The following is a 20,001-nucleotide window of genomic DNA, read 5'->3' as shown; positions in this document are numbered from 1 at the left end:
TCAGAGATCTAATCTGAAGTTACTCTTTGGTGTCCTCATGGAGATCTAAGTAAAGAAGCTGTAGAGTCCATCAGAATCCAACCGTGAGAGCCTGAAGCCAGATTTGGATCTGGACTCTGTGGGTTTGGCTCATTTCTAGGCATAAGTGAAAATGCATTTGGTGGTCTGATTCAAGACTCCAGCAAACAGGTGAGTTGGCTTTGTTTAAAACCACTGTGTAATTCTGCGTGATTGGCACCTTTCACTTAAAAGAATCCTGAGCTGCATTAGCCAGCAATGAATTAAATTGGCAAAGGCTTGGGGAGGTTTGTAAGCAGCTGGCTCTATTCAAGGCTTAGATTCTCTCATTTTCATGAACCCAAACCCACACTGGAATAGAAAGCAAAAGAATAAACTACCTACCCAGCATCTGATAGCAAGAAGAATGCCATTCTTCGTAAAAAAAACAAAACAAAAATCCCTCTTAATGTGATAATCGTACAATAACTAATTATTTCAATGAACAAATGACACCAAGACAAGAAGTATCCTGGAGTCAGAGGCATGAACTTTTAGCTGGTAGGTCAGTGGTAACGTATCTTGTTTGAACAAGCCTGACAAAGATCTGCTGAGCAATATCCATTGGGGCCAACAGCACTTGGCTGTCTGCGTTGTGGTAGAGAGATAGACTTGGATAACAGTGTCACTCACTCCTTCGCTGACACCAGCCAAGCATAATGAAGCGTGGCCAAAGCCTTCTTCAGCGTGATGGCAAGAGTGAAATGCTAAAAAGACCTAAAACTGGTTGATATGGATGAATTAGAGTAAAATGGCTGCAGTAACAATGATCTGAGACGGCATGTCCAGCATTGAAGCCAACACTGCCCTGTTCCAACCCCCTCCTTCCTCTTTAATGGCCTTCATGCTGCATTTTCATGTATGCTGCAAAAAATTATGTAAGTACATCCAGCCCACAGCAGTGTCAAGGGATGTCTACACCGCAGACTACAGCATAATGCTGAGGTATCTGGATCAGCTGTAAATGAGCTAATCGGAGTACCTCTGGCCATGTAACTGCAGCTTCAGAATGTGCTTTGCATAACTAGTTTCTATTGTTATTTTTAACGCTCATAATAGCATTTGCACTGTAACAGAGTGGAAGTGTCTAAGGCCAGGGACCTACCGATCTAAACACAGATCACATCCACCCCCAAAACTTCTGAAGTAAGATCAGACACAGCAAGTGGATATGGAGAGGTGAGCAGGCTGAGCACAAAGAAATCAGCTGAAGATCTGCACTAGCTTAGTTCTCACAGGAAATCCTTGCTGCCGTTAAACCCAAATATTAGCTGAAAATGAAGACAAAAGGGAGAAAAGAAAATTACATCATTTTTTCTATATTGAAGGAGAGTTTTGCCTGGCTGCCATCCTAAAACAGAGAATGAAAGTTTCACTGGTTGCATCCAGTAAATTCTAATCTGTATTAAAAACTAAGCTATGAAGTGGTGTTTTCTTGTGCGTAAAAATCCAGCCTGAATTTTCCAGGAGCAATGCTATTTTAGCTGTTTCACAAACCTGACCTACAGTGTATAGCTTCTGGCAGTAAAAGAGAGATCTACAATACCACTCAGAACACCTTAATCCATTTTCAGAGAAAGGTCAATCATCAGGTTAGCGTAAAATTTCTGGGACTAGACTCTCTTCTAGACCATATTCTTCCTACAAACCTGCTAACAACAAAGCTGTGGGAGGCAAAAAAAGCGTATTGGCACTGGCCAATGTTTGTGAGCAGGGTCAGCCCAAGTGAAGGGCAGCCCAGCCCTTGTAAGCTTCATGTTAAAATGGGAAGTGTAGATTCAACCCAAGGAATCTGGTTCATCCACAGGCCAGCAGATATCTTTTAAACCAGCTAAGAACATAATTTCCTCAGCCGTGAGAAAGAAATCTAAAAAAAAGCAACATGGATTTTTTTCTCATGAGCAAATTGAGAAAGTGTAAGACCATAATCATCATGGTCCAGTACAAGGAGGATGTGATGGCTGAGGATGACTTCCAAGTGTAACTAAGGAAGTAAAGGGATACTGTGTGGCACAGCTCAGTGATGATAACAGATTAGCACAGATTAACGTGCTTCTGAGCTCCTAGGTGTTGGTTTGGCACTATGAATGACCCAAGAAAGAAATCTTAACATGTTATGCGTGTGGAATGTACTCAGAATCTGAAGGAAGCCACAAAAAATAGACATACTTCTCTATCTGTAACACTAGCTGATGGCTATTTCCAGTCCTTCTCTTTCTCCAATGCATCTTAGAAAATAGCTTTTAAATTCATCAGATCTTGGACATACAGCATGGATAACGTTCCAGCAAGTAGCCGTTTATTTTATAAGGGGATTTAAATATTGTAAAACTGAATAAAATGCAGGTGTTTGCAATACAGACAAGTGAACCTAGTGTAAACTCTACAAAGATGTGACTTCCAGATTAAAAGGGCTTTGCACAGTTTGTGCTGCCTCAGTGGAGGAGGTGGGTTTTGGATCAGCTAGTGTAGCATCTTCCTTTGCATTATGAGGCCCCCGATTCAAACCTCTGCTCTGTTCACACACCAGGGAAACACACGCAGTAAGACAGATGGTGGCCATATTTACATCTGCACGATTTTGTTAACTCTGAAATTTGGCTGAATAAGATCAACCAGCAGATTGCCCAAACACAAATAATTGCCATCTAGTGTCTGGAGCTGCCATGCTTTCTGAGAAGATGGACAGTAAACCCATACTGTGCTACTAATCAGATGACTCAGACGAGGCTACTACCGAGGGATGCTGGGATTAACCAAAGCAGGAGCAAAAACACATGTGAAGAATAGATTCACTGATTTTCACACTGGAGTTTGGTAGCAAGGAAAGAATTACAGCTACCTTTTGGAAAGTTTCCCCAACGATCAAACCCAAACCTTCTGGCCCATACAAGGATCAGCCCCCTCAAGAAGACAGATTATATGGAAAACCTTACAACAAGGTTTAAAGACAATGAAACTCTACCTGTGTCAGTTCATTGACTCCTGATTTACACCAGGAAAAGTGAACAGATAGCCAAGGTAGTACTAGTTAATTATTAAATATATAATCAGTGTAACCATGCCCTCTAGAGGACTAAGTTTACCTTCATAGAGTCAAAACCAGCCCTTTGGTCTGAACACGGAAAATGTGGGGGAAAGGTGTTCTGGAGGTTTGTATTTTCCTTCCCATCTGAATCTAGATGTGAGTTGTGATTTCCTTGCCGGCACCATACTGTACAGTGGGTTGAACCAACCCCCCAAAATGGCACCGATAGGTGAGTTTTAACTTCTGTACCCACCTGGTGTCTCTGCCAAACGATTAATTCAGCTAATCCCCACCCAGAGACTGAAAGACTGATCTGAGGTCTTATCCTCTACTAAAGGGAATGTCACTTCTGTAGACATTCATGTAGCCTTGCTTTGCAAGGCCTGACCCAAATCAGCATGTTGAGTATTAAATAAACAGCTTTCATTTTCTTACCTCCTGCTTTCCACATCTTCCTTCCTTTTCTTTTTTCTGCATTCACTGGCAATTTCCCCAACTTTCCTTGGTCAGTGCGGTTTACATTCCCAGTTGGCTTGAGCTGCAAAAATGAGAGTGAAATCAATCTGCATGCAGTTTGTTTGCCATGGCTGTGATCACTCCAGTTCGATGGGATGCTGGTGGCAGGATCAGCTAGCTGTGTGTTCATGGGTACTTGGTGCAGGCTGTAACACGGTCCTGAAGGAGCCAATAAATGCTTGTGGAGTTAGGTCTGAAATGTTTTTGGCCTGGAATGTCCACATTTTGATATCAGGAACCCACCGCTGTGAGCATGTGAGCCACATACCACCAGCTGTATGGGCAGCTACTTTGAAAAACAAAATCTGGAAAAGAACAGGGAAAGGGTCAAAGGTATGAGCTAATAGGAGGCAACAAAAAGGATATTCTCCCTCATCAGTTCAGTAGGTTTCTGCTAGTCAGGCTGGTCTATGCAGAACTCCAGATATTCCCTTGGAAGTCCTGCAGACCTGCCTAGGGATGCACGGCTGGAGTGGTGGCCTTTGTTCAGGCTGTAGAGGGACAAGCACACAACAGGGAGCCCTTGCTTTCTACCAGAGAGTATTTTGACATCTTTTCCGTGACACCTTAGCTTGTGTCTCAAGTTAGACTGCTCCCCAATGGTTTAAGGGACAAACATAATTAGAGTGCAGCTATATTTTAGTAGGTCTGTTGAGTAAACCCAAAATAGCTCAGACATGGGATTTTCAGATTCTGTACCATTAGCTTTGCTTTTCTCATTGAGCCACTAGGATGTTAGACACCGAATATACTATAGCTGTCAGACACTGGTTTTCAAATCCACTCTGGGGATGTTTTCTTTTTTCTTTTTCTTTTTTTTTTTTAAATCCCACTTTACTGTATTTTTTTTTCTTCTGACTTTTCTCCCAATACAAGCGTATGTGTTTTTTTCCTTGGTTACTTCCACTCTGCTGACCTGGTTTTTTGCCTTCCTTTGGAAATGTTTAGGTGTCTCGGCAATGGAGAGGATGAATCAGTGAACATACAGCGGGTCTGGGAAAACCCCGGCACAGAGGAGCATGTGGGGAGCAGAGAGGATTGCAGAGCCTTTGGAAACAGCTCAGCAACAAAGGATGCTATCATTTTCCTTTTCTCTCTAAAATTTTATTAGCAGCCAGTAGTGCTGCCCCAAGCAGATACTGCCCTTGCTCTTAGTTCAGTAAGACCTTTGTGCCTGGTTTAGAGCAAAAAACTCAAAACATTTTACCGACAACTGAAAAATACATAACATAGCACATATTTTCCAGCAGTAGGAAGATCTTGGCATATTGGAAACTGAAGGATGATTTGTTGGGAAGGTGCAGACCTACCCTCACAGAGGTCTGAGCATGAAAGCGCTTACTTAGGTTTTAATTCATTCTCAGGAACAGCAACTGCCTCATCTCAGGGTTGTGTCTCCACGGTTCAGTGCTTGGTCACAGCCTACTGGAGATACGGCCATTTGCTTCAACAGCAACAAACACACCTGAGAAAGAGGCAGAGATCTGTAGATAGTTCCTTAACAGAAAAAAGAGGCCACTTCTGTCAAGTAAATTATATGATATAAAGGACATTGAAAATTTGTCACACAAATATTGAATAAATGCAGAACAATGTAACATCATGATCTAATTGGATTTTCAAATTAACATTGAGTTGTAACCTTTAGATACTCTCCTTACTAAAGGTCAAGAGCAATATTCTATTTGTTATTCTTCTGTTTAAAGTGTCTTCTAGAGAAAAGAGTGAATGAACTGTAATTTAGGTGAAAAAAATTCCCCCCAAGCATTAAGTCCTGTGTCTTGGCCCTGGGGCAGGGATGCACATAATTTTAAACATTTTGAGTCATCCCACTGATTTCAGCCAGATTAGTCATATGCTCAGTCTAAGCACAGCGCTAAGTACAATGTGTGATCAGACTTTTTATTTCAAAGAATAGATGGTTCATGCTGAGGTTTACAGAAGCTCCCCCCATTAAACCAATGACATATGCCTGTGCCCTGACCATTTGAAAAGTGTTTTATAAAATTGCATGTAGACTTATTACAAACAAATACTTTTTCGCCTAGAATCAGTTGAATCTGAATCAAATGGGTGTGTTGAAATGAAGACTGAAAAACAAGAGTGAGTTGCGTAAACTGATAATACTACTATTAGGGTTGAGTAACATGCTAGACCTTTTTCTGAAAGTTGTAAATATTTTTCGAATTCTGAATATTTGATACAGCTACAGTGACTGACATTCTGGTTTACAGCATGAGTAAATCACATCATAAATAAAATTTAAAGGTAGTTAACAAAATAAATCTTGATGTTAAATGGGTGAAATGTGGGTTCACCATTTGAAAATGTCATTCTTTGGTTTTGTAGTGTCCCTTAAAGACTAATCTAAAAGAAAATTAAATTAATCTCGTGCTCACCACCTTTAAATTGCAAAAGTGAATAACTTTCAGGACTTGCCAATTACTAGGGAAACTTCATAGCTGGATTATTCCCAAATTGCACACCCTTTATTTTAACCACTAAAGGCAAACACATGGTTTTGATGGATCGTAAAAGAACAGGTTGCTTTCTCAGTACTGAAAGAAGCTGTAATTACTTCCCTTGTTCGGTGACTTCCTGATTTACTTAGGTTGTTATGGGTGATACTATTCTGCTAAGGTAATTGGAGCTGCCGGAGTGAAGCTGATGACCTGAGGGAATGACCAGTGGCTTTTCAGTCTAGGTGACTTGCACCTAATGAGTAGAGTCGTGCTTCCCAGGAAACGAGGACACTATAACTGCCTTAAGTACTCGGTATGTGTACTTTAAAGGCTTACGTTTTGCAGTCCAAGCAAATTATGTCTCTGTATGACATTCAGAAACCAAACTAAGTTCCATATACAGCTAAAATAAAGGTATTTTCTTCAGATAGAAATATGATTAATGGGCCGTGCTGGGAAGGGGAGCTTCAGGTATTTCTTTAGACAAGCAAATGTCAACACATTAACACGAGGTAACCAACAGTTCCTGAAATCAGTCTTTTCTGTTACACAATAGATAATAAAACATGGTTGCAATGACTGAAAATGGGTTATTTTACTATGAATTAAACTACTTGAGTTAGACGTGAAGCCACGTAAGTTTTCAAAGGCTGGCACAGACTTAGGGAGGGCATCATTCCTGAGCCATCCTTGGAGGAGAGACATAAAGTTGCATGCAGTTAGACTCCCGAGGGAACTGGCCAACTCCTCAACAAATGTCCCTTCCATCCCCCAGCAGATGAGGCAGACAGCCACCCAACATCTTAGCACTGCCCCCTTGAAAAGGCATTTCTCTCAGCTGGCAAAGAGAATATCTCAGTTTAGCTATAACTGTTGCTTGGTTTGGTTTTTGCACATTTTTTCAGATACGTGTTGTATTACCTTTCTGTTCAGAAGGACAAACTTTGACTTGCTGCATGTTGTCTGAAATTGAGATACAAGATTTAAACCTGTGGTTCCTGATTCAAGGTATGCTAGATCTCACGTGTTTTGAAACTAGTGCTGGCTTGGCTTATTGTGCAATAGGCTAGCTGCTCCATGTAAACTGATGGGAAGAGGTAAAATCATCCAACTCTGAGGATAAAAGTCCTGTATCATGAATCATACATAGCTTTCCCCTTCAAGTCCCCTGTATAGTCTGGTGGATCCATCTCGGTATGAAATCTTTCAAGGGGTGTGGGTACACAGAGAAGTTATAGAGAGATAAACACAATTTACACCATTGTGTAAATTCAATTTACAGCACTTCATAGCTGTCTGTTGCCCTAAGAAGAAAAGTCGATGTACTTTTACTCCAGGGGAAAAGCAAGCATGGACAAACACTGAGGAGTAGATGAGATGCTGATGGTTAACACCTAAAGCTAATCACACAGTAGCTCAACCACATCCACAGATTCATAGTGTCTCTTAGAAGGTGACACATGTGAGTGTGCAAAGACAGCCCAAAACCTAGGTCTCTAGGACACTCAACATCTACGGACTGATGTTAAAACACTGACCAGGAAAGAGTTTGTCTATGGGACCTCTTCAAAGTGGCCAGAAATGCTAACACTTAAACTATTAAAATCTTACAGCATCATAATTTCAGGAATTATTTCAAGTGACAACTTGCCTCTTAATGCAAGAGGCTGCAGACAAGTACATTTACAGCTAAGATTCTTCAGCACCTGCAGGCACCAAGAGCAAGTCTCACATACGGTATCCAGATGTCCTGCACGGCTGGAAAAGGCACAGAGCACACAGCATCCTCCAGAAGTCACCATGGAGGGTGCTCCTTAGAGAGGCAGGTGGCCAGTTAATCATTGCAAAGGCTCAGTCCCCCATCTTTTCTTTCCCAAAGTCCAACTGAAAACCTATTCAAAGCATTAGAAAACCTGGCCGTTTCTTTAAAGTATTCTAACAGTTTAAGCCTTCCTTGTGAAACACATGCAAATTACATTTCCAGTGGCTGGTATACAAATTGGATGCCAAGCCAAAATACCATTATATAGCATTCTACCTGAAGCCCAGATCAAAATTAGCGATTGAGGACAGGCTTCATAACATAGGGAGCTCCAGGAGCCTTACTTAAGCTGATCAATTGAATAACATCACCATCAAGGACTTAAAAGATGATCTGAAGAACAAATTATTTTAATTCATTATGGATTCTGGAATAGCAGAAACAGAGGTACTACTGATGATACAGAAATAACATTTATGGAAGGCAGGAGTTAAAGCCAGAAACCTGAGCCTGAGCTTGGGAGGGCACATGTGCCTCTGAACACACACAGTCGAATGACAGGGGAAATCTACACAAGTGCTAATGCAGAAACAGATAATAAATTATAGTTTGCAATGCTGTGTGACAGGGAAGATTCCTATCTCTTAATTGGAGCAGATAAAATTTCTTTCTTGTGTGAAGTAAGAAGGCACATGCAGATACCCCGTTCACCTGGGACCTCTGCCATCAAGAATGGTTCCAAAGAATGTTTATTAATATGGTGATAGGCGCTTTATATATATAAATATATATGCCAGGGCCAACACCATACCTGACCTAGAGCACGTGCGAGCAAGTGCAGGGGACTCTGTCAGATAAGGTGCCATCCACATTCACTTCTTTAAAAAAAACTAGAGACCTCCATGATTTTAGATTGCTCAAACTCTCAGAGCTCATTCTCATCAAAGCTCCTGGCCTGGCCGAGGGCTGGGGAAGCAGATCTGTCCTGGTCTCCAGGATGGACTATGGGAAGCTAGAGCTGTATGTCAGCATCCTGCTGACATTTCACCTGAAAACACCCCCACATCCCCCCTTCTCAAGTCAAACAGCCTTATGGAACAGCAATGTCCAAACAGAATCTGGTGAGGACTGATACATCAGCCACGTGGGTGAGTAGAATCATTTAGGTGGGAAAAGCCCTTTAAGATCACAGAGTCCAATCCAATAACCCAGCACAGTCAAGTCCACCACTAAACCATGTCCCTAAGCACCACATCTGTGTGTTTGTTTAAACACCTCCAGGGATGGTGATTCCACCACCACCCTGGGCAGCCTGTTCCAGGGCTTGACCACCCTTTTGGTGAAGAAATTTTTCCTATAGCCAACCTAAACCTCCCCTGGTGCAACTTGAGGCCGTTTCCTCTTGTCCTGTCACTTGTTACCTGGAGAAGAGACCGACCCCCCTGCCTACAGCCCCTGTCAGGCAGCTGTGGGGAGCGATAAGGTCCCCCCGGAGCCTTCTCCAGACTAACCCCCCCAGTTCCCCCCGCCGCCCCTCCCAGGACTTGTGCCCCAGCCCCTTCCCCAGCCCCGTGCCCGGCCCTGGACACGCTCCAGCCCCTCCATGTCCCTCTGGCCGTGAGGGGCCCAAACCTGAACCCAGGGTTCGAGGGGCGGCCTCACCAGTGCCGAGCACAGGGGGACGGGCACTGCCCTGGCCCTGCTGGCCACGCTGTCCCAGCTACGAGCCAGGGTGCTGCTGGCCTCCTTGGCCACCCGGGCACGCTGCTGGCTCCTGCCCAGCTGGCCACCAGCCCCCCCAGCCCCTTCCGCGCCGGGCAGCTCCCAGCCCCCTGCCCCAGCCCGCAGCGCTGGGGGGGCTGTCGTGCCCCCGGGGCAGGACCCGGCACTCGGCCTTGTTGAACCTCCTCCAGCTGGGCTGGGCCCCTCGGCCCGGCCTGCCCAGGTCCCTCTGCAGAGCCTCCTGCCCCCAGCACATCAGCTGTCCCCCAGCCTGGTGTCCCTGCAACCCGCCTGGGGGTGCGCCCCGTCCCCTCGCCCAGCCCCTCGGTAAAGATGTTAAAGGGACGGGCCCAGCCCTGAGCCCTGGGAACCCCCCGAGTGCCTGGCGCCAGCGGGATGTGACTCCATTCCCCACCGCTCTCTGGCCCGGCCGCCCAGCCAGACGTGTGGATCCCAGCCATCCCCAGAGACTGCTGTGTGTCTAAGTGGCGTAGCAGGTCGCTGACCATTTCTCCTTGGATTATGGGGGCTTCGTTCCACTCCCCATCCCTGTCACCCAGCTCAGGGGGCTGAGACCTTGAGAACAACTGGTCTTAGGCTGTCAAAGGCTGAGGCAAATAAGTCATTAAGCACCTCAACCTTTTCCTCATCCTTTGTGCCTATGTTTCCCTCCACATCCAATAAAGGATGGAGATTCTCCTTAGCCCTCCTTTTGTTTCTAATGTATTTAGAAAAAAATTTTAATGTCTTTTACAGCAGTAGCCAGGTTAAGCTCTAGCTGGGCTTTGGCCCTTCTAATTTTCTCCCTGCATAACCTCGTGACACCCTTGCAGCCCTCCCGAGCTGCCTGCCCCTTCTTCCAAAGATCATGAACTCTCCTTTTGTCCCCCAGTTCCAGCCAAAGCTCTCTGTTCATCCAGGCCGTCTGCCCCGCTGCTGGGCTTTCAGCTCATGGGCACAGCCCGCTCCTGAGCCTTGAAGTTTCCCTTCTTGAAGAATGTCCAGCCTTCCTGAACACCTTGGCCCCTCAGGACTGTCTCCCAAGGGACTCTGTCCACCAGGCACCTAAACAGGCCAAAGTCTGCCCTCAGGGAGGCCAAGGCAGAAGTTCTACTGACCCCCCTCCTTCTCCAAGAAGCAAAAACTTTTACTGTTTTGTGATCCTGGCCTCCAGCCTTCACATCACCCCCAAGTCCTTCTCTGTTCACAAACAACGGGTCCAGTGGGCGTCTTCCCCAGCCAGCTCATTCACCAGCCGTGTTGGGCAGTTCTCTTCCACACACTGCAGGAACCTCCCAGACTGTCCCCTCTCTGCTGTGCTGTATTTCCAGCAGACATCTGGTAAGTTGGGTGCCCCCCGAGAACAAGGGCTAGCGACTGTGAGTCTTCTCCCGGCTGCTTATGGAGTGTTTCATCTGCCTCTTCATCCTCGTTGGGTGGTCTACAACAGACTCCCACCATGCTATCTGCCTTGTTTGCCTTCCCACCAATTCTTACCCATAATCACTCAACCCTGTAGTCACCATCATTAAGCTCTAGGCAATCAAAAGGCTCTCTAAGATACAGGGCTACCCACCGCCTCTCCTTCCTTGTCTATCCCTTCCAAAGAGTTTGTAGCCATCCATTGCAGCCCTCCACTTGTGCGAGTCATCCCACCACATTTCCATGAGTAATTAGTGACCTTAAAGGATAAGTGGGGCATTTTTGGACTATCTCATCCAGTTGCTGTAGAATTAACAGCTGATATTATGAGCTCACGTGGTCAGCTGTGTCAAAAGCTACTGGAAAATCATACTAGGTAAGCAGTTACTGGGAATCTTTGTGGCTTTCAAGGAGACAACCGCCACCAGCCAGGCCAGCTGGGACTCAGGCTGTGCCAAGAAGAGGCATGGCACTGGCCAGGAATGACGCAGTCTGAGCCCTCCAGGACACACAGAGGTTTGCCATGGGGTCCTCCTCCCTTTTACAAACCTCCCTGAAGGAAAAGGCACTGATAGGCAGTATCCCTGGGGGAGTTCCTGAGTGAGGGAACAGACGCTCTCTGCTTCTCTGCCCACCTCCCCTCCAAAATAATCTGACATGCCCAGAAAGTGGAATATGGGAGATTATGATTAATGGCTTTGTTTACTCTTTTGTGAGATGTTATAACAGGCAAGGAGATAACGTTGTTGAAATACAGATCTGTCATAAAAATAAGCAAAAAAAAATGCAAGTAAAACAAAACAGTCTTCACGTCTTAACTTTCCAGATGTACGTTTCTGAGTTCCCACTTGGGTTGTTATTATTATTATTACTACTATTACTATAATAATAGGATTCCCAGTCATGGAGCAGAACCAGCACACGTATAGAAATGTTAAGACTGGAGACAAGAGGTGTGTGCAGCCAGCCAGGGGAGCAGATGTTGTCTCGACTGCTTTTTTCAGTGTGCTGAGCACTTGTAACCACCATGTCCACGGGGGAGCCCAGCAAGACAGGCAAGTTGGCGAGAGACCTCACCTAACAGAAGGGACTCCAAATCCTTTTATAGTCACAGATTATGAAACTATCAGCCACAGTTGTTAGAAAGGAGGAGGGGGAGGAGGCTCAGGAGCAGCCTTAAATCTCTTTAAGAAACAGCCTATCTCTCTATTGCTTTGCCTTCAAACATGGGTTTAAGCTGCAAGATTTGGAACCAGGATCAGATGGTTTGGGGTTCAACCTTCCCCCAAACCCTGGGTCAGTTTGTATTTAGGGATTTGGCCTCTGTTTGTCAATGCAAGAAGGGCTAGCTGCAGACCTTGGATCTAAATTCAACCCTTTCCAAACTTACCAGGGAATGCTTCGACCCATCTCTATTTGTCTTGGGTAGGGGAGTCACTCTGATGCTATCTGCAGTGGAACTTTCCATTAGCAACAACATGAGAGACAAAGAGCTCATGTTCTGACCTTTATAAAACTATTCCTTAACAAAATTTGCTCAAGTAAAGAATCCACAATCCTCTTTGGTTTTACTCATTTAATTGATACGGACATAAAATATTTTGCGTTGTTTTAATAATAGTTTGGGTTTCTGCTATTTAAAAAAAAAGTTCATTTCTCTGAACATATTTTTAGCAAAAATATTTTGCTTGAACTTTTTTCCTCTGCCTTCAAAGGCTGCTGCACAGTTCTGGGGTGCTAAATACTAAACTTACATTCTACCACTCCATCTCCTCCCATTTGGATGGTAATCACAGGATCTTGATGCCAAATTCTGGAAGATATTTTTTCCAGCAGCAGCATCTGGCTTCTTGGCAGACCCCGCGAGCAGTTGTGTTGGCAGCAGTGGGAGCTGCTTGAGTCTGTCATGTGTTTAGGCTGCTGCAGAGCTGTCTGAACCGCCTTGTTGCCTTAGACAGTATGTTCTCTTGACTTCCATTTAATTTTGATAAATTTGTACTTTCTGTTGTCCGCCTGGTAACGAAGCTCTGTCGATCCCGAAAGGATCTATATATAGTTTCTCTAATCAAGAATAATAACGGATGTTTGTGGAGCGCTTTTCAGCCCACCAGACCCCAGCTCCTGCTCAGCAGACAAAAACTACTCCGTGACCTCTGCAGAGGGATCATTTTGCACACCGCTGAACTGCAGCCACCTCTAGAAGGGATCACGGGAGCCACTGAAGTCGCAGGAGACCCTCGAGGTCCAGGCGCTCTCTCCACTGTCCTGCCACATGCCAGGAACACTCTGACTAATGCTTGTCACGGGAAGACCAAGTCTCCAGCCTGCAAACTGACTCACAGAGCTCATTAGAGGAGCCCCCTTTTGCCTCCTGAGTACCTTAAATTCTGTATTCTGGTGAAGGCACACCAGGAGGGATCTGCCACTTCTGCTTTACAGACTGGCAGTGGAATAACTTTGAACTTGACTTCCTTTCAGGCTAAATGAAGATAGCAGTAAGGAATGGATTTATTTCCTACAATGCAAATACTTAAACATAATTCCTGGCTCTGGGGAAAGTTGCATATGAAAAAAAGAAAACTCTGCTTAGCTGTATATTCCCTTGTTAAACTTGAATTTCTTTCTTGATTTCATCTACTGGAAAACCCACCAGGGTGCTCATACAGCTCTCTGGGCTGTGATTCAGTGCAAGACTTTGCCCTCCCATTCCCATTGCTGGAAATCACTGTTTTAGGAGACATTTTTCTTTAGATATGCACTTCTCTTCCTGAGGCTCAAAATGTCCCTGAGGCTCAAAATTGCTTTGATTCAAAAGATCAGTATTTTGTTGAGGTAATACATTTTAACATTTATTCCAAAAGATTACTAGCCATCCTTGCTTAGCTCTAGGAACCCAGATGTCTCTCTGCATGGCCAGAGCACAAATAGAACCTGCTAACACCTTCCCAGCATGGAGAAGGCCACTCCAAATCAGAAAGGTGGGGCTCTGTTTTACCCAAACATATGAAAATAATAATAATAATCTGGGTCATTCATTATGCCAGGTCTTGGACAAGACTATAGAAGGATCTGGTGAGTCCTGATCTCAGAGGACCTAGTGTGTCTGGCTTGATGACCTGAGGCTTCAGCTCTAAGGAGTAACAACACTCCATGACCCCCACTGTAGGATGTTAGGATAGGACATGCAGTTGACATGCAACTGGAAGTTGTAATTTAGACATTTTCCCTTAATGTTATTATTTATCCAAGATCTCTAATTAAGTACCTGAAATCTTTAGAATTTAGAATCTTTCATTGATCTAAGAGAAATTTGGTTTTAAGTTGAAAGTAGCTTTTCTGAGAGCTGGGTGTCCCCTGAAGATTCTCCCCTTAATGGAATGCGTTAGAGCAGCCACTGCAGTCTTCAGTTACACCTAGCAGACTCACAGCTTCTCCTACAGCTGTCTGCAGGAGTAAGGGCCAGAATCACCAAACATCCAAGCATATCCAAACCCCTCTTCCCTGTATTTCCAAGGACCTCACAGCATCCTTGGGAGGTACAATCAGGAGACATGTAAAATGGCAGCACACTTGACTTAGGATTCACAGGGTATCTGTGGCAGCAAAAAGACACACGACAGGTCCCCTGATGCTTCAGTGAGGGCCTTCACCACTGAGCCATCCCTCCTGTACCGCTGCAGCACACACAGCACTCATCTATTGAGGGCTTCTCCCTTCTTCCTGCTCCCATTACAACACTTCTGCAAGTACCATAGTGACCACATGGACGTCTGCTGGAGAAATTACTGAATAAAGATGAGTTAGCACTTCAAGGTTTCATAGCCTCAAATAATTTGAAATAAAGATCCTTTCAGACACTTGCTGAAAGCAGCACAAAGACAGATCCTGCTGTACCTGGGGACGCTGAGCCACAGCCGCTCTGGAACCACAGGATCACAGAGATGAAAGTCAGCTTCAGCAAATCAAGCAGTCTGTTCTCCTACACTGCTATAAAATGATCCCTACAGGAATTAAGCTGAGACCTAGCTGTACAGAGGATTATTACTGCAGGTCATGGTGGGGTATCCCAAAGATTTATTTTTGTAATGGGGTTTAACTACACTGGACATAGCTCTCGGTTGCTGGAACCAACGACTTGCCAGATTGTGCAATAATTTTGTTTTGGTTACATGTGTAAGCCACCCTACAAACCTGCTGCCACCGGGATGGTGGTGAGGGGGCAGCACTGCAAGTCAGAGGCTCGAACCACCCCCAGTCCCTGTGTGAAGTGGGCAGGTGAGGACCCGTGAGCTGTTTGCTGTTCCAGCAACAGACCTGATGGATTCAATGGTATTAGCAAAGAGCAGTCTCTCGGATGCTTGAAGGGAAAGGGACTCTTCCCGCAAGTCCCTGTTGGCATGATGTAACAGCCTCTGAGTAACCAGCCCTCTCTGCCCAGGATCCAACCATGCAGTTACATGTCCTTGCCTGGGCTGCCTCTCCTGCCTGCACCTCCCTGGCCAACCTGGGCCTGACAGGGGAGGGCCATGTGTAGTCATCTCCTCTCTAAGATGTGTCTGCAAGCCCTTTGATGTTAACGGTCAACTGAGAAGCTGAAATTAAGAGGTCAGGGGTGTGAGAGCACTGTCTGGTCAAGGATCATATCAGGGGGATCTCTGCCTTGATGCTCCTCAGGAGAAATACTGTGGCCCAGCACGTGGTGAGAGTATCTGTCTCCAAAATTCCCTACAAAACTCATGCTACTCCAAGCCCAAAACTGATTTCTATACAGAGACATTTGAAAAGCTACTTGAGGTTTGACAGAGTGTTTAAGAAGAAAACAAAACAAGAGTTTGGAAAGGACTTGCATTGTTTATTTATTAAGTCTGAATTGGGAACTAATTTTGTTTCCCCTGCTTTTATATTCCATTCTGCAGCTTTGGCGTGGTTAAGGGATTTGTGTGACTATCTCCAAAAGATCAGAATCACATAAAATTTAGGAACAAGTTTGTTCTTGTTTATTTACCAGTTCAATTCACCATCCCTAATTTTTTAGCACTTGCTGAGATATGACTATATCCAAAATTATAAATCTGGACATTTCAGAAATATGTCTGAAAGAGAACCCTGACTCACACTTACTTCCAGGCAGTTTTGCTGACATACGGATTCAGAGACCTGATCAGGTTTCAAACTTTTCCAGTTCTTTTTCTAAGATCGGCATACATGCCAGAAGTTTTGTGATTCACTCATCACTAATAAACAATCATTTTACTATTGCAAAACTTCATTTGACTGCTATTTCCAATACGTATCAGAAATGCTGCTTTAATAAACTCAATTCAAGCGTTTCGTCTGAATTCACAGGAGTTACCCCAGGGGTGATTTTGGATCAATGTATTTAATTTGTTTTGTGGGACGGCGGAACATTCCTTCTTCATATATGCGGTTTATTTGTGTCTATGCATTTTGCAAAGGAGAATATAAGTCATTTAAGGAGTCAGCTTAGGAAATGTAAGGAACCACTTTAAGAAATTAGGGAGATGGATTATTTGGAAGGGTTCCTTTAAGCCCCAACACAAGCTATTTTGTTGAAAACTTTATGAAGAACTAGCCCATGCAACATCTCAACGTATTCCCAGAAATTCCAGAAATGTTTAATCAGATATTTAGAATTTCCAGTATTAACCAGAAGTGCTGCCAGTGGAAAGTTGGACTTCTAGCATTAGACTTTTGTCTTATTAAGGCAGGTTTGCTTGTTGGTAAAAGGTGTTACTTCCCGGAATTTTATTATGGAAGGGATGGAAAAGTAATGGCTCATGGCAGTTGTGGATTTTATAGATAGCCAGAGTTATAAGCAAATCCCAAGACATACAGTTTGTTTTTACTTAACAACAGAAAAGTGCAGAGATAAGGTTCTAAAAGGAACTCGAGGGATTCCCATTGAGCCTGGACATTACTGACACAGGCCTCTCCAAATGTCTTTTGAAAATTCCAGTTTAAAACTCAGTATTCAAAATGCCTTCCATGAAGCAACTGGGTCTAGTCTGATAAAGTTGTGAAGAGCTATAAAGGACTGAATGCTTTCAACTGCCTTTTTTCATTTGGGAGCGAAGCAAGGTCAACCCTTCCCAATTGCTGCTTAACCACTGGCAGGATTACGTGTTTGGACAAGAAATGGCTTTGCAATTCAGGTCTCGCCTGGAGAGGAGAAGGGGAAAGAACCTAGGTGAAATCTTCACTCCATTGACATTAATCAGTAACCTCCTGTGCCTTCAACAGGACCAAGGTTTTGTGCAAATATCTACATATTTCATAAACTCAGAAACTGCCTGAGCTCCTTTCATGCAGTTGACACAGATTCAAGGTTGAAGTTTTCTTACTTAGCTGGGTGGGTTCACTCCTTCCCCCTCAGTCAGTTCTTTGGGTCACCATATATTCCTGGCAAATTGAGGGAAAAGTCTTTCTGGATACTTCTAAGAATCCCAGCATCTTTTTAAGCAAGACTGAATTATTCTGGCAATGCAGCTTTCCGTATGTATGTTCAGAAATGGCTCAGAGCAATAAATGAAACACAAATATAGGACAGGCAGGCAGTTATTACCCATAAATACAAACAATGTATCTGATCTCTCTCTTTCCTATCTGTACTGTAATCAGCTGGTATTATAGCTTTACTGTGAAGTTTTACCGAGATATAAAATAGGTCATGACTGAGGGATGGAACACAAGGACAAAAGGATGCTGGAAACCAAAAAGGCACAAGCAGACAAACAGACCCCTTTGGAAATGTAATCACTATCATCACACACATTTTTTATATCGTGCTTTTCATGTGATGATCCCTGAGGGCATTAGATCCCCTCGTGGTACAAATCAACACAGCTTCATGGAATTCACACCGACTCAGCTCAGAGACCTGACCCATGTCATTTTCCTCTGCTCTACCAGTCCCCAGTTTTGGCTCTGTCCTACCTCCAGAAACAGAAGTATCCAAGACTGTCACCACAGCTGAAAACATTTCTCTAGCTGAACATCTGCCCAAAGCCCTGGCATGGCCATGTCCATCAACAGGGCAGAGCAGGGGGTGGCTGTGACTCCCCCCTGGAGACTGTCCCAGATGCAGTGTCAGCCCCCACCAGCAGCCCCGAGCACGTGCCCGTGACAGCCAGCCCTGCCCTGCCCTGCCCTGCACAGTGACTGCAGCTACAGCTCCGAAAGAGCAAAAGCAGGCAGGGACAAGTGCTTTTTAGGTATTCACAAACATCCCCAGGCTACCCCTGGTTAGCAGGAATACTTTCAGGCAACAAAGCCCAGGCCAGCGCTTCCCAGGAGGCAAGGTGTGAAGGTACTTAGTACCTGTCCCACACGTTGGGGTGTGCATCCAGCCCATGATGAGCTGAGAGTATCATCCCCGGAGTTTTCCAGAAAACAGTGAGCTCCCTGCACAGCGCTGCGAGCTTGCCTCAGACAGACAGCATGAAAATGGAGAGCCTAAATTAAAGTCTCTGGTCACTGGGAGAGATTGTGATTGTATAGCAGCTAATTAACAAGAATTTTGATGTGTCCTGCCTGCAACCCATGCTATCATGAGACATGAAGCAAAAGATACTTCTTGAAGGCCAACCCAGAACTACATTCCCACTCACCTCACGCTACTTTCCCTCCCCAGTCTGGGCTGCCTGTCCTGGAGCCCTTGGAAATCAGGAGATCCTACCAAAACTAGTTCAAATAGATTACTCAAGTAGTTTCCACAGAAGGTAATGAGGAAATTAGGAGGCAACCTGTTATCTTTTCACTAAAGTGTCCTTTACCTGCTATATTATAGGCTATGAACATCTCAGCTGAGATTTCTTTAAGTATTAATCTAACCTTTTGTAAACAAAGTTTATCTGGTGTGAACCATCAGCCAACCAAAGTTCACACCATTGAACACAGAGACCAACAGCCCCACAACCAGAACAGCAAGACAGATTATTCAGATAAAGGACAAAAATGCATTACAAAATGTTTCTGTGTTTTGCTAACTAAAGCTTCCATTGCTGATGGCTGAGAATCTCATTAAGGCTTAGATAGGGAGCAGTTGGCTTACAATACCTGCAAATTATTCTTTGATAAAGCAGTATGGTTTAGACCTTCTGATGCCCCCTTGTTAGCAATTATTTTTTCCCATTTTTACTCCACCTATTACTATGCATAGTCCATTTATTCAGAAAGGCACCTATCACTCGGTGCTTGTCTGGAAAGACTGTGCAGGAAGGTACAGAGCTGTTTTGCTGATTTCTCTCTCAGCTGAACCCTTAGGTGTCCAGGGTCTCATATTATGGACATGAAAAGCTGTGTGAAAAAGGCTTGAGAGACAGGGACAGGATGCTTGCTTGATATCTGGAGGGGCAATTTTCTCTTCTGTCTTTGTTATGAAAAGAGGAATGTTTGGACAATATATAATAAAGCATAACTGAAAAAGATCCGGCCTCTTGAAAGCCACCGTGGCTGCTTATCTGGGCAAGAGCCCTGGGACAGACTTTTAGTTTGCACAAAATCCTCGCCTACGTGCCCTTCACTTTTGGCCACCAGATCGAAGGAAACAGCTCTGCAGTGTGGAGCCACAGTGACAAACATGCATCACAAGTTAACATATGGCACTGAAGCAGAGAAGTCTCTCACTCCCTGGAGATGAAAGATCTGCAGAAGAACATGGGCATATGTGTAGAAATTAAGACTTCTTTTTTAAAAAATAGTTTAGTTGAAAGTAGGGAAAAAATATTCTCGCGGTAACCTGTTCATAGGCACTGGCTAATTTAGCATTAAATCACATACTCTCCCCTGGCACTGGTGCAGAGGAAGGTATTTCCTGAACAGATCGTTTCAAGTTTCGTTCATAGGTACCGTCTAAAATTAGATCCACCACTTTCATTCAGGTCCAAAGCGTTTGCCTAGCGTAACATTTTTTAGAAACTGAAACTCAGTTAAATCTGCTCTATCATCTGCACTATTCCCATGAGCTGGCTGAGGGCTGCAAGTCCCACCAAGCGAAGCACGAGGGCTAGGCT

The 20,001-nt window shown here is 44.4% G+C and overlaps 1 long non-coding RNA gene across 1 annotated transcript in view; it reads right to left on the bottom strand.

The window, feature by feature from the left end:
• Positions 1 to 3,522: 3,522 nt before the first annotated feature.
• The window catches only part of LOC114016794 (uncharacterized), a 105,422-nt gene continuing 88,943 nt past the window's right edge, over positions 3,523 to 20,001 (bottom strand). The window contains exons 2-3 of the long non-coding RNA XR_003561467.2: positions 4,944 to 5,066; positions 3,523 to 3,623 (exon numbers count right to left, since the gene is read on the bottom strand). This is a non-coding gene — a long non-coding RNA (uncharacterized LOC114016794). The remainder of the gene's footprint in view (positions 3,624 to 4,943; positions 5,067 to 20,001) is intronic.

Source organism: Falco cherrug, chromosome 8 (genome assembly GCF_023634085.1).
Source record: "Falco cherrug isolate bFalChe1 chromosome 8, bFalChe1.pri, whole genome shotgun sequence".
Taxonomy (NCBI): domain Eukaryota; kingdom Metazoa; phylum Chordata; class Aves; order Falconiformes; family Falconidae; genus Falco; species Falco cherrug.
Note: the sequence above shows the minus strand (reverse complement) of the source record. Positions and strands in the feature narration are given on the sequence as shown.